This window comes from Chinchilla lanigera, unplaced genomic scaffold, assembly GCF_000276665.1.
Source record: "Chinchilla lanigera isolate Chin_1 unplaced genomic scaffold, ChiLan1.0 scaffold00082, whole genome shotgun sequence".
NCBI classification, from domain to species: Eukaryota; Metazoa; Chordata; class Mammalia; order Rodentia; family Chinchillidae; genus Chinchilla; species Chinchilla lanigera.
Window position 1 is genome coordinate 2,402,472 of NW_004955483.1, and position 9,048 is coordinate 2,411,519.

At 41.2% G+C, this 9,048-nt stretch overlaps 1 protein-coding gene across 3 annotated transcripts in view; it reads left to right on the forward strand.

Moving 5' to 3' along the window:
- The first annotated feature begins 1,589 nt into the window (after window positions 1-1,589).
- Window positions 1,590-9,048, forward strand: part of Kiaa0319 (KIAA0319 ortholog) — a 59,150-nt gene continuing 51,691 nt past the window's right edge. For all 3 annotated transcript variants that reach the window (XM_013503840.1, XM_005403369.2, XM_005403370.2), the window contains exon 1: window positions 1,590-1,631. The gene's annotated coding sequence lies outside the window, so the exon portion shown is untranslated. The remainder of the gene's footprint in view (window positions 1,632-9,048) is intronic.

Here is a 9,048-nt window from a genome sequence, read left to right on the forward strand (position 1 = left end):
AGCCAGCAGTTGCTACCGTGTGATTTGCACCCTGCTGCCAACAAAATGTGGCACTCTCAGGATCAGAAGGAATTATTTTAAGTTTTTCTCCCTTGCACATTAAAGCCTCCCTGCAGGTCCATCTGAGAAGATGAGAATTTTCTTTTACTTTTCTCTTCCCTGCCCCCAGTGTCCTGTGCGGATCAAACTCGGGGCTTTGCTCATGCCAGGCCAGTGCAGAAATGTTGCTCCTAAACTGTGCTGGCAAAAGACCATTCCAGCCTCTCACACAACCCTCTCTCCGCTCTGTCCACCACTCTAGGAGCTTCCCTCTCCTCTCTTTCCTTTTCCGTCGTCCTTTTTTCTCTGGCACTGTTAGCCAGCCTTGTGGCCCTGAAGTCCAGCTCTGGTGATGCCTCCCATTTGTACCTGCAGCCCCTCTCCCTGACCGAGAGCTGTCCCTCTGTGACCTGCCCACAGCTCTGTGCAAATGTCTCTTGCCTTTTTCCTGTGTTAAATGACAGCAACCCCGGAGTCACCCCGGTCTCTGACCTGGTCTCTTGCCTTCTGCTCTGCCCATCAGAGATCCTAAGGTGCCGCCTGCAGAGTAATCAAGGCTCTGACTTATTCCCAGGACCTTCAGTGCCACCATTGTGGTGTAAGGTGCCGTGCTCTGCATGGCCTGTCCTGTCTCACAGTGAAAGGCGGGGTACTGATGATCACCCACGTGCAGCCCCCACTTTGCCCTCTCCTGGCCACTGTCCTTGCTGACCCTTTGCATTTCTGGACTGCCCAGAACTCCTCTCTCACCTGCGCACGCTGGCTCCCTCATGCAATAGGCCACGCCTGTGCTCTCTGGGACGGTCTGAGCTCTGCGGCAGGGGCTCATCTGCCTTCTAACCCATCCCTCATGTCCGTCCAGTAGCACAGGTTCTCTCTCCTTAGTTTCAGTTGTGCGTGGTTATTTTTCAAATCTGCCAGGATCTTGTTTTTGTAAAAATCTTATAGTTAATTACATCTCTCGTTTAACATTTTAGTGCCATATTTTATTTTTATATGCCAAACCTCTGGGACCTACTGTTCCTGTCTTTCTGTTGCTTTTCTGCGAGTGTTGGTGATATTTATTCATAATGAAAGTCAAGCCCAAGCCTGTAAGAAACAAATGTGTTGTTGCCAGTTCTCAAGGGGGAATTTCACAAGGTTCTGTTTCTTAAAGGTCCCTGGAAAATTGGCATTTTTTCATATAATACTATATTATGGGCATTATATTATATCACTAAATGTTCTGCTACAGGATCACTTAAGTGACTTCACAGTGATAAACTGTGGAAATACACAATATTTATTTATACTAGTATTGGGCAGTTGGGGTTCTATCTTACTAGTAGTGTCATATTTATATTACTAAAATGAATATACAAAGTACACAATATAAAGAAAATTTTATTGACAAGGCTAAATTTAGCAAACTTAGAAGGTTGCCCTGTATTGGGAAATCATATATTCCTACATTTATGATATTATATCAGTTTTGTTTGTTTCTTGTGACAGGGTCTTACTATGGGCTGATCTTGAACTCACTATGAAGCCCAGGCTGGCCTCGAACTGGAAGTGATCCTCCTGTACCAGCTTCCCAGGTGCTGGGATTACAGGTGTGTACCACCATGCCTGGCAAAAATAATCAACTTTTAAATGAAATGATAGTAATATTTTTTATGGTGCTGGTTATTGAACCTAGCGCCTTACATACACTGTGCAAATACTCTACCACCAAGCTGTGCCTCCAGCTCTGTGGGGTTTTTTTGTTTATTTAAATATCTGTATTTGACTATCCCTTTCCCATTCCCAACTTGTTAAGGTCATTTTAATTTAATATTTTATTAACAATTTATTTTGTAATTTTTATTTCATTTTAATAAGTGTTGACTTTAACTTATAAAACAGCTTTTTTTTTTTGGTCTTTCTGAGACAGGTCTCACTATGCAGTTCAGGCTGGCCTTAAGCTCACTTTGTAGCCCAGGCTCATCTCGAACTCACAGTGATCCTCCTGCTTCAGCCTCCTGAGTGCTGGGATTACAGGTGTGCACCACCACGCCTGGATTAAACAGATTTTTTTCCCTTCATATTCTAAAGATTGAACACAGGGTCCTATGTGTGCTAAGCAGGCACTCCAACCCTGAGCCACATCCTTTGAATTTCTTCAGTTTTTGAGAAAAGGTCTCAGTAAGCTGCCCAGCCTAGTGTCAAACTTGTGATCCTTCTGCCTCAGCCTCCCAGGAGGCTGGGATTATAGGCATGTGCCACCACTTCCACCCATTTTATTGTGTTGTCATTATATTTAGGAATAATGTCATGACAAATATATAGAAAACTGGACAAGCAACCAAATGAAAAACTTACTAGCTACAAGGAAGACAAAAGGTTTTAAGAGAAAGATATATGGTTGTATGTGGTTCATTAGCGAAGAATGTTTACATAGTTATCATAGAGTAAGCCCTGTGGAGAATAAAAGTCTCCCTGGCATGGTTAAAGATGTAGCTCAGTGGTAGAGTGTGTGTTCAGCATGTGTGAATCCCAGCACTGCCCCCATCCCAGTCTACAGTGTGTTGCGTCTGGGCTTTAGCAAATAAGCTGTTGTAAATAACCTCATTAAAAATTCTACTGCAGTGAGAAATTTTCAAGTAAATTATTCATCTGAGAAACATCAGGGCAAATTAGACTTTTCTGGTACTTGAATACAATGAATTTTTGATTATGTCAAATCTGTACATTATTAATTGGGCTTTTTTAGTATCTTCAGTTTTCATACCGATCATTTGTGTCATGCCTTGTATCTGAACAGTGTTCCAAAAGGGTGTCAAACAATATCACACCAAGGGTCTTTAATGTCTATAAAAAAATGACTTCTGTGGAATAATCTGGGAAAAGGATTCAGTTTTAAAGTTGTCTTGTGGGCCGGGTGTGCTGGCGCACGCCTGTAATCCCAGCACTCAGGAGGCTGAGGTAGGAGGATTGTTGCGAGTTTGAGACCAGGCTGGGCTACAAAGTGAGCTCAAGGCCAGCCTGAACTGCGCAGCGAGACCCTGTCTCAAAATGACAAAAATAAATAAATAAATAAATAAATAAAGTTGTCTTGTTGGACTTTCTGATCTCCTGGAAAGCACTAGTTTCCTTAGAAGATAGGTGCTCATCATACTTTCAGGAGATACTCAGATTTCTGACCATATTTTCTGAGTTAGGAAGGACCCTCTGTCATACATTGACTAAAGGGGAAATAAAACACTCGGAGGGACCATGAGAGAGAAGTGGAGGTGGGACAACATGCGTGTATTTACATGTGTGTACCTGTGGCCAGCGTAGCTTGCTGAGCCTTTATCATTAGCAGTAAGATCCCTAGAGAATGGTTGAAATGGAAACCCAGGGAAATAATGATACAGAAGATGCAGTGTTGTTATTTATTTATTTATTTATTTCATGCAGTGTTTTTATTTTATTATTCTATTTTTTTTCTTTTTTTTTTTTTTGAGACAAGGTTTTGCTGTGCAGTTCAAGCTAGTGTTGAGCTCACTTTGTAGCCTAGGCTGGCCTCCAACTCAACAATCATCCTTCCTCAGCCTCCCAAGTGCTGGGATTACAGGCGTGCACCACCATGCCCAGCTGATGCAGTGTTTTTAAAGGCGGAGGCAAGTAAGGGGCAGAGCTACAGTGTGGACAGCGGTGGGTTACATCTTCAGAGCAGGTCTCAGGCTGTGGGGAGGGGACAGGAAACTCCCAGTTTTGCGCTTTGTGCCTTTGAAGGTGCTATTCTTAGAACAGTAATAGGTGACATCACATCACATTATCTAATCATGTAGATCAGTGATGATGAACCTTTCAGAGACCAAGTTCCCAAACTGCAACCCAAAGCCCATTTATTTATTGCAAAGTGCCAATGCTGCAATTAAACCTGAATGTTGAGGTTTTGTTTAAGAAAAAAAAAAAAAAAACAAAACCCCATACGTTAACATTTTTTGTCTTAAAACAAAAATACAATAACAGCTTTCAGTGATACTAATAGTCTTTTATTGAAAGTTAAAAGTTTGCATTTGGTGTGCTTTTGCACAATTGATGTGATCTTTGCTGTGGTATGCATGCTGATAATTTGCCAAACTTTGGCTTGTACTTCACAAACAACCAAATATGGTGCAGATTCAAATATGCCGGTGGCGGGGGGGACAGCATAATGTTAAAAGAATCTCAGTCTCTTAATTAGAATATCACTTTGCTAAATCTTAGATATTAAATTTTAATTTTTCATAAGGAAACTCAAAGCTGAAATCTTACGTTGATACAAGCAAATGTATTAAAACTCACAACCAGTCTGAGAAAATCCACCAAAAAAATGTATATACACTTCAGGAAAAGAAAACCTTGTATAAGATGCATGTTCTTCTGATCTGACACCTGCAGACTTTTATCTGTGGGTGACCTGAAATGATGTATATTGAAGAAACTACACTGCAGGCCCTTAGATAAAAGTTAGACATGCATGTCCAGCAGCCTGCATAGACACTTGGACCAGGGTTACCCATGCAGCAGTTCACTGCACTATAAAATGTCTGGAAGCTAATGGCCACCACTTCAAGCACTTCTTATAATTATAGAGGCCAAAGGTAACTTGTATTAATCTCACAATGTCTCAGTAAATTTAGTATTAAAATATTTATATAAATCTTTCTTTTCTTGAAGTGTGTATATTATATTCCTGAAGTGTGTATATACATTCTCAATCCTTGGCAGTGGTGGCTAGTGACTCCCAGCGCATGATGTCATCACCTGGTGCCACTCCTTTCTGAGCATGTGCATGGCCGCTATGTACACTGTTATCTGGTCCTTGGCTGCTGGGGTGGTGTTGAGGTATCTTGGCTTGCCTGCTGACAGAGAGGGCTCTGCACGCTTGCTGTGGCACATGTACTGTAGGTTCATCATCACTGATACAGTCATATTCCATGAGAGGTCTCCCCTGGCCCCTGCTTCTCACTTGTCCAGTTCGCTCATTCCTCTATGTCTCTTAGTTTATTTTATATTCTCGCGTGACTTTTTTTTTTTTTTTTTGCAAATACGAGCAGATCAGATATACAGAAATAGAGCCAGATATGGTGATACATGCCTACAATCCCAGAACTTAGGAGGCTGGGGCAGGAAGATTGCTGCAAGTTTGAGGCCAGCCTGGGCTACATGGTGAGTTCAAGGCCAGCCTGAACTCCATAATGAGACGGTCTCAAAAAACCAACCAACAAACAAAAAAACCCACTTTCTTTGTCCCTCACAAAGTAGCATACTATAGACACCAACCTTACTAACTTTTTTCATTTAATATCTTAAGGTCTCAATAATACCAATGTGGGTATACAATTACATACCATTCAGTCACTTGGAATTATAATTTGTTAGACTAGCCTCCTGTTAATTTCTTCAGGTTGTTCCCAATTTTTGTTATTAATCATAGTGTTACAATGTGCATATAACATTTCACATGTATACAAATAATAATAAGTATAAAGTAAAGTAGATGTATAATATGAATCAAGTCATAATAATTTAAATCTATGCATCATAGTTTACTTTTAATTATTTGGAACAAGATTTATCTTTCCTTTATTCACTTGTGCATTTATTTAGTAAAGTTGAGCACCTATTATACACCAACCCTCTTCTAGTTTGTAGGGATATATAGTTGCAACCAAAGGTTCTACACTTGTGGCTTCCAATATGATGCCTAGTGTATTAGGCAGCTTTGTGTTATTGTAATGAAATGCTGGAGGCAAAGTAACTACATAAAGAAAAGAGGTTTATTTTGAGGTTCTGGAGGACCAATGTCGGGGACCCTCATCTAGAGATGACCTTCTCCTGGCAGAGTCCCAAGACTACACCAAACATCACAGGGAAGAGACAAGAAGTGCACATCTGTATCTCTTTGGGGACTTCCTCTCTCTATAGAGCACCCATAGCCAATTGTGAGGGCTCCACACTAATGACCGTTTAATCCAAGTCACTTCCTAAAGGCCCCACCTCAAAACACTATAGTCATATTAAATTTCTTAATACAACTAACATGACTTTGGGGATGGAACTTCTGCATGAGCTGGAGGTAGGGTGGAGACTGTAACACCTCATGCTGAGGGCTGATGACATCGTGATGTCACTTGGTAAAGAGAAGGATGGGGAGGGGCTGGCAGGTGAAATACCATCATCCACCCTGTGGCGTTTAATTGCTTGGGTTTTCTAAAATAAGCATGCATTGCTTTTGTAAAATAGATGAAAGCCCAATTAACAGTTTTTAAAATGAAGGCAAGAGATGCGTAAGGCAGTATAGCATAGTAGAAAGGACATATTTCCTGGTGGTAGATATGCACGTTGGGTCCATCTTGTGACTGCTTTTTAAACTTAATATCCTAATGTTTGAGAAATATCAATATGGTTGTACAGTTTTACCACCTATAAAGCAGTTAATAATATATAGTTGGGAGGCTGGGGGTGTACTTCAGTGGTAGGGCACTCAGGTAGCATGCATGAAGCCCTTGGTCCAGTCTCCACCATGAACCAAAAACAACCTGACATATGTTTATATTAGTTTTGTTTTTCCCTCCCCAGAGAATTAAAAGTAACACATATAAAATGCTAAGGACATTATGAAATAAGTGGTAGATTTACAAATGCTTATTTCAGCATTAATACAGAATTGCAGTTTTGATAATCTGGCCGAGACATGGCAACGTAGGGAACAGTGGCTGCAGTTGGAGACCACATTTGGGAAGCTGAGGAAGGTGTCACAGATGAACTGGCTTTGCACTGGATGCTAGAGATGTAGGAGCAGCAGCAGAGGGAGATTGAGGGGTGACAGCGAGAAGGCCAGGAGTAGAAGGGCTAGGACGGTTTGAAGCATGCCTTCTCCTGCAGGCACTGCGAACACTGGCCGCTTCGTCATGGACACACCTGACTGGGCTTGGGTGTGTCCATCTGTCAGACACACCTCAAATTTGCCACACTCCTTGGGGACCTGCAGGGCATCTTGGGTTGTCTCTCCCTACCTAATTAACCTGCATTTATTGATCACAGCTACTGTGACTTTTTCTAAGATCAAAAGTGTACTCATGTGCAGCGAAGTGCAAAGAGAAATATATATTTCCTCCGATTCTCCACCAGATCACTCTGGGCAGAGCTCCCCAAGAAACGAGGCCTGGAGAAGTAAGTACCAGGTCCTGGCTCTGTTGGATCCTGGCTGTCCCATATAGGATTTCTTTTTTTTTCTTATGCAGACAGGCCCGGATGAGATGAAAGCTGTTAGCAGGTCTGGCAAATAATGTTTGAGGAGCATGGCAATGCCATCTCTTTGAAATGAAAATGATTGAATTCAGAAAATTAAAAATTAAAATTAAAATACATCCTTTATTCCCTGCCCATGGCTTGTTCTCTAGGTCTTTCCTTCAGTTTAGTTCTTTCATTTGAATGGTTATAGTTCCCTGTGTGCTTTCTCTTGTTAACAAATTGTTCTTGGTTCTGTTAAACATGTTTCACACATCCCCAGGGATTCAGGATATCAGCTGAAATCTGGGTTGCTCTGACACATCTCAGAGTATAGATGCCAGCTCTCTCTTGGAAGTGTCATATGGGGAGGGACACACAGGAGCTGTGACTCTAAACTAGCTGTATGCAGGGCATTTTTCAGAGCTGGGGCTGTCAGGACAAAGAGTGTCCCAAATATTGAAAAATAAATATGTTCATCCAAAATCACATTTAATTCGAATACTGTGTTTTGTTTTGTTCTTTTTTGTGTGTGTGTGTGGTATTAGGGATTGAATGCAGGACTTTTGCACTGATCTCTGTGCCCAGCCCCATGTTTTTATATTTTATTTTGAAACAGGGTCTTGCTGAGTTGCATAGGGTGGGCTCTAACTTGTGATCGTCCCTGTCTCAGCTTTCCAGAGTGCTGAGATTGCAGATGTGCACCACCGTGCCTGGTGGGAATCCTGCATTTTTATTTGCTAAACCTGGCCATGCTGCTCATACCTACCCTCTGCCTTACGTGAGAAAGGACCCTTTCCTGCGTGGAGCCCAGGCCCTTCGTTATTGCTCTCTTCTGTACTCAAAGCTGAGGAGAGCTAAGCTACTGGTGACCACTTGTAATAGTGTAAACATTACCTTTGTTTTAGAATAATAAAGACATTCTCATAATTATCAGGTATGAAAGTCTATTTTTTTGGTCTCTCTCAGAGTCCTCTCCCCTAGTCATAGCAGATGTTAGCAGTTTCCTGAGCTATTTCACATGTTTGCAAGCATATTTGTACTTGCTTATTTTTCCACACTGCTCCTTTCCCCACAGTGGTGACTACGGTTGGTCCTGGGTATCAGTAGGTTCTGCCTCTGTGGATTCAACCAAAATATCAAAAATATTCTGGGAAGAAGTATTGCCTCTGAATTGAACACGTGAAGACTTTTTTTCCTGTCATTGGTTCCTAAACAGTACCGTGTAGTAACTATTACATGACAGTTGCATTGTATTAGGTATTACAAGTTTTCTAAGGATGATTTACAATATATGCAAAGGTTGTGTAGATTACATGTGAATACTGCACTGTTTTATATTAGGGATGCAACTGTCAATGGATTTTGATACCTGCAGGGAATCCTGAGCCAATTCCTCATGGACATTAAAGATTACTTAGTCCAAGTCATGATAATTTACTCTTATGTTTTCTTCCCATAGGTTTATAGCTTAAACTCTTACATCTGAGTCGGGAGTCCGTTTTGAGTTAATTTTTATGCATGGTGTGCGGGCGGGACAGGTGGCATTTGATTCTTTTTCCATTATTTGCAGCATTGTGGAGAAGACTACTCTTTCCTACACTGAATTATCCTGGAACCCCTATCAAGAAAATCAGTTGCATATTTTCTCATAGTGCTTTTATGGTCTTGCTGTTACACTCGGAAGTAATTCCAGTGTAAGATCTGAAGTATGGATACAACTTAGTATTTTTTCCAAATGGCCATCCATTTCCCAAAACTATATATTACATATATATATGTAAT